Raw genomic sequence first — 6000 nt, forward strand, 5'->3', positions numbered from 1 at the left:
AAAATTGTGGCTTTTATTTTTTCGGACCGAGGTTGATTTTTCCAAAGTTTTGCTTGCGATTAGTACACATACAACCAATCAAAACGTTCGTTGTTGACAAGTCACATACCAAAACATTCAGCATTGATTGTGTTTATGTCCCAGCACCCGGTTATTTGGGACAATACGTAAAAACTAGCAAAGGAAACAATTACAAAGACATCTTTTGGATAGAGTTGCCACCCGTCCCGTAGAATACGGAATCGTTCCATATTTCGCACTTAAATGTTGCGTCCCGTTTTAGGGGCGCAATTTGTCCCATATTTCGAGTTTGCCTTGAACGCAGCACCACTTTGCCTGAATTCAACATGCGTTCGCGTCCCCCCCATCCCCCAACCCCACTGCTGAGGGTGTCCCTTATTTTTCAGCCTCAAAAGTGGCAACCCTACTTTTGGAGGAAAATAGCTATGGAGACTGAATATGACGCCTCCAAATTTTTCGCAATTTTGTGCTGTTTATTTGAGTCGCTGTTGGTGTCCTAAGGCCTCTCGAAAAAACTAGAAAAAAAATGTGTAAGTTTGCTGACCAAAAAAAGAGAGAAAAAACTAGAAAAAAAATGTGTAAGTTTGCTGACCAAAAAAAGAGAAAAAATGTTTCTTGCTATGGTTTAATTTAAGATGACACATTTCTGTTATCCTGTGCTGTAGAACTGGTGACATGATATGTTGAAAAAGGCGGGGATGAAGGCGTCAGTGACCCTGAACATAAAGGCTCCCATCAAGGTCTGCATTGAGCCTTGACTGGGGGCAGTGAACCCTTTTTAATTTCGATTTCTTTACACCAGCTTAGCAGCCCTTACATGCTGTGCCTCTAGTCAGGCGGTCAACATAATGAATCAGGTGATCACATTTACAGTATGCATACAAATCAGGCTCATAAATTGTGTAGGAGTGTCATGCCATGCCTGCACAACACAAAACTTGCATGCTGAGAGGGGCTTGTTCACAATAATAAACTTCCACCTAGGGGCTATAAAGTGTGACTTTTATAATGAGAAGTTATCTTACAAAAAAATCTGACTCTAAAAACGCCAAACTGGGACTGTGGGGATGCTTTAGATGAAATAAATCTGAAAAATGATCCTGTTCCTCATACAAATCAAAGGAAAATACAATGTAATAAAACCTTGGAATGAAATATATAAATAATTCAGTCTCCTGTGTGCACACATGACTGTGTGACTCACTGCCAAATGAAAGTTTAAAAGCCAATACAAAACTAAGATTCAATTATACTCAACTGTAAATGTAATTTTTAAATTTTGTGCTCATATTCAATAATCAAACATATTAATGAGTGTTTTTTCATAATCATTGATTAAAATCAGTCAATTCAAACCACATGACTTCTGCTCTCACATGCTGTGATGATCTTATTCGTCTAAAGAGATAACTGTGTTATCTTGTACTTCTTTCCTGATCTGTGCTTTGGAAACACTTAAGGCTACAATTAGCTAAAGCTAGCTCATGACCACATCCTGGTCATCACAATGTTTTATTTATACTCACTGCAGCATCACTATCTTCTGCTGAAGCTCTGTATGATGAAACTATGGTTTAATATTATCATTATAACAAATTTTTGGTCTGTTTTCAGATCACACAGTTTGAATTTGCCCGTCAATAACGGTGTTGTTCTGTGACAGTCCCTGATACAAAAGTCAGTCAGTGTCCATTGGCCTCCTTCACTGTGAGCCAGTCTCTTCCCGGCAACTCCCGGCACACACCGTGCCCCGAGCCAGGCCAGCGGGAGATCCGGAAAGGCTCGAAGAGGCCAAAGCACAAAGGGCCAGCTGCTTGCAGAGCATTGGCTTGACATGGAAGGAAGCCTGACTGACTGAGCGTACTGGATGCATGTGATCCATCTTTTTACAGTATGTTTGTTCCAAATGGAAAATTAGCAGCAGAGGCAGGAAGACACTGAAAATGGATTACAAGAAAGAGAATAAACTTTTCTTGAAATCGTTGAAATAACTGTTGGAGAATGTAGCCCATTGATAACTGGTGAATCATATTTCCTCCTCAGTGTTTTTTAACGCCTTTTCTCAATTCTCATCAAACAAAAGCCCATCCCTTCACATACTGCTCTCAACACTTCATTTGTGTGTTTTCCTCAGATGACATTCCACCTCTACTATCACAACCTCGACTGACACGTGTGGCACAGTATGACGGGAAAGTATAAAACTGTTCTGACATGGTGGTCCACACTCATTGTCTGCACAAACTGCGTGCAGCTTGGCTTATGCTCACAGCAGTGGCTTATAAAGGCGTGTGAGTGCACGGGCAGGAGTGTGCAACCACATCGCAGAGGCTCATAAATATCTCATAGTACAAGGGATTTTACGTATGCATTCTTATGAGAGCTTACGCTGGGAGAGTTGATGTGCTGTAAGTGCATTAAAAATGGCGGTGAAAGAGCTGCTGGAGCTGTGTGGTAATGGAGATGCATGCATGAAAGAATATTTATTAAACTTTTTTTTTGCTTCCTGCTGTGTTTTAGACTGATATTATCCCACATTTAATGATTTAGCAAAATATGTGAGGATGTGGATGGTTTGTAAAGACAACTTGCTACAAAATCCAACAACAGTTCTGAAATCTGTGTCTTATTGCAGGCTTACCACTATGACATGCAAATGTAATAGTGACTGATTTTGGAATGGTGGAACCATAGACTGTATAAAACATGGACGTAGTCTCGCCGACGTCACCCGTCTGTTTCTGAAACGGAAAATGAAGCACATCGGCTGTAGCGGCCATATTGGTAGTGGCAAGGGCTTCGCCTACAGCCATAGGGCGCCGGCCGTCACGTGACCCTCAGCTGTGCCTTTTATTGGGGGAGCTTGCGATCTTAATATCCTCCGCATTTAAAAAAAAATCACCCCCGTACAGTGGGTGCCGGTAGTAAAATTGGCGAGTCAGACAGGAGACGATTTTTGAACCGGGCTGTAAATAGGTTAATTTCTGCTTTGAAAACTGCTTTTTTTTGGCTCGGTGTGTATGTGACTTCCACTACTTCTGGAGCCAGCCTCAAGAGAACACTCCAGAAACAGTAGATTTTAGCACTTCCGCATTGTCTCATATTCTCAGACCGGAGGTTGCCGCTTGGGTGGAAGGCGGTCATAGTCATGGAGTTAACTTGTTCCTGTTGGCAAAAAACAAAACTCGTTGTTGCCCTAGATGTAAGATGCTCTTATTGCGGCTGCCATGTTTGTTTTTCTAATATCATGATGCTGAGGTTTTGCCTCGGCTGATAGTTGACAGCTTCCATAAACAGGTACATTCCCCATTTTCTTTGAGTTGCCCTGGTATCAAAATCTGTCAGCCTCAGAGACTATTTGTCATCCAGTCATTTGCGAAAATGATTCTGAACCTAATTCAAAAACTATAACTGAGTGAATGATCCAAGTTAGTCTTCCAGCTTTGCAGTTGCAGGTCACTTCTACATTTCTCACCATCACTTGTTGTATTTGATCCATGAGAAACAAAACTTTACATCCAGCCTGGGCTTAGTGTTCAGGTCTAAAAGCTTTCTGTCATGTCATTTTTTTTTTCTGATAATATCTTTAAATTATATTCTGATTAGTACAGGGACGGTGAGGTATTTTGTCTTTGGCTTCAATCCAGCTGAGTATCTGAGAGGGGCAGCACAGACAAACACTTTCATGTTTCTTCAGGAAGTGGAGACAGCCAATTTACACGTCCTAATAAACTAGCAACCTGACACCTGCGTGATCCAGCCCTCAAATGCTGCCAACAATAGCATAAATCTGCTCTTTAATGACATATTTATGGTGGTAAACATCATAAATATGCAAAATGAAAGCGATGTTTGGAATTAAATTTGAAGTGACACGGGTGTTATCCTCAGTCCCTAAGATACTCTATACTCAGACTGTCAAAATAAAAGCCTTTGGTGCTCTCCCTCAAGGCAGCACTATTGAGAAGCCCTGGTTCCCATGAGGCTTTGTGTCACAGATGCTGATTTTTTTTTTCTAAATGAGAGAATGAGTAAGAGATAAGGTCACAGTTGGTGATGGAGCTTTTTGAAGTTTTAAGTCCCAGAAGAACTTGATAATATTGTATGATTCAAACTGTTTACATGTAAAGACAGGTACTGAAGAGGAGGAGGAGGAAAACCTGTTGTGTAATGTGATGGATTATAGTGATGGATTTTGAATGTAGGTGCTGTTCACATGTCTAAATAGCATAATAAATAAATACACTAGATTAAAAGCAATATAATTTCATCAGTTTTCCCTGAAAACCTTCTTGAAAATTATCAGAGCTCATCAGCAGAAACATTTCCTGGTGTAAGGTCCAGTTTTCAGATATGATGGAGTAGCTTTAAAAACTCCTGTCTGCCAGTATTGATGTCTAAAGCACTTTAGCAGTATCTCTGTCTCCCTCACAAACACACACATGCACAAAGACACACACACAATCCACTTCCCCTTCCTGGTAAAGTACAGGATGTGCGGATAGAGAACTAAGCAGTTTTTCTTTCTCCTCGGCTGTTGCCAGGAATGCTTTATGGGCCATGTTAATATTGGAGTTCTCCTGGAACGATTGCTTGATTCAATCAAGCAACTCACTGCCTTGTAAAGTCATTACACTTTGTGCAATGTCATGTGTTCTGGAGCCAGTGGACGGTCCTGTGTTCTGTCCCGGCATTAGGGAAGTAGCCTAGCGATAGCACGTGTGTCTGGTGCGTCAGCGCCTATAAATAGCCATTACCAACTAACAAACACTTTGAAAGAAATCAATTAGAGCTACCGTTTCCATACCCAAAACACACCATGTTGTTCTCATAAACTTGGGCTCCAGGCAGACTTTAAAACAAGAGCTTTGAATCACTTTCTAACTGAATTTGCACACATTAAAAGCCAGAGGGGATGGGAAGGCAAAGACATGAAACGAGAAGATGAAGAGATTGGAGGAACACAGAGGGAGGAGGGAGGAAGTTGTTATCAAAGCAGAATATCATAGGAGGAAGAGAAATCCAGTGACCTCACTGATACCATCTCCTGCAACTGTGTCACTTTTCTGAGCGACAGAAGTGCTGCGAGGAAAACTTGAAATATGCATGAAGAGAAGACAGAGGGGCTGGGGATAATTGAGTGTTTGAAAACAAAACAAGAGGAGAAGAAGAAAGAAGAGGAGAGAGCAGGAAGTACTTTTTAAAAGCCTAAAACAAGCTGAGTCTTACCTGCTCAGAGGTGGGACGGAGAAGTGAGGAGAGTCAAAGGGTCCTGGGGTGGTCTGGGTGGTGGTAGGGGGGTCTCGCTCTTGGCTAGAAGCAGGGCTGGAGGGTGGTCCAGGAGAGGGGAGGAAGGATGGAGTGACAGGGAGCAGGGAGACGGGGAGGCTAAAGGGGGGAGAAGAAACGCTGCTTGCCTCTCCCTCCCTTTACTCTCTCTCTCTTTATCTCTCTTCTTCCTCCAACATACACACTCACACACACATGCACAGGCTTGGAGGCAGACACCAAAACCCCGAGTCACTCAGATAATAGGCAGAGAAAGAGTCTTTACATTTACACGCTCTGCCACAGGGGGAGGATGGGGGTAGATCTCCACCCACTCTCCTCCAGGCCACCAATGGGAGGCAGCTCAGGGTTGTCCAGGCAGCCAATAGAAGTGGAGGCAGCCGGTGCCTTGCCCTAGCCAATAAGTGCAATAGCTCATATCCAATTGGAATAATTACAATACGGAGGGAGTCATGAAAAGCTTCCCCTCTTTTGAAGGACAGACTGAGTGTTTCACTGCAGCCAGAGAGTGTGATTTAGGACTGACACAGACATTAGAGTGATTAGATTCTGGGCCACTTAACCCAGCAATGTATCCTGCACGCTGCCCTGCAGACCTGCCAGAGAAAACCAGAGAAGAGGAGGCTTCAGTCAGCCATCAGTAATGAACACACATGATGACACATGCAACATTTGTGGAAGGGCGACAGC

General features: G+C 42.6%; 1 protein-coding gene across 2 annotated transcripts in view; it reads right to left on the bottom strand.

Moving 5' to 3' along the window:
- Positions 1-5574, bottom strand: part of pcbp3 (poly(rC) binding protein 3) — a 54843-nt gene extending 49269 nt beyond the window's left edge. For both annotated transcript variants that reach the window (XM_074694252.1, XM_074694251.1), the window contains exon 1: positions 5251-5574. The gene's annotated coding sequence lies outside the window, so the exon portion shown is untranslated. The remainder of the gene's footprint in view (positions 1-5250) is intronic.
- Between the last annotated feature and the right edge of the window lie 426 nt (positions 5575-6000).

Source organism: Halichoeres trimaculatus, unplaced genomic scaffold (assembly GCF_033239565.1).
Source record: "Halichoeres trimaculatus isolate MK-OKI-2021-1 unplaced genomic scaffold, fHalTri1.1 fHalTri1_scaffold_19, whole genome shotgun sequence".
NCBI classification, from domain to species: Eukaryota; Metazoa; Chordata; class Actinopteri; order Labriformes; family Labridae; genus Halichoeres; species Halichoeres trimaculatus.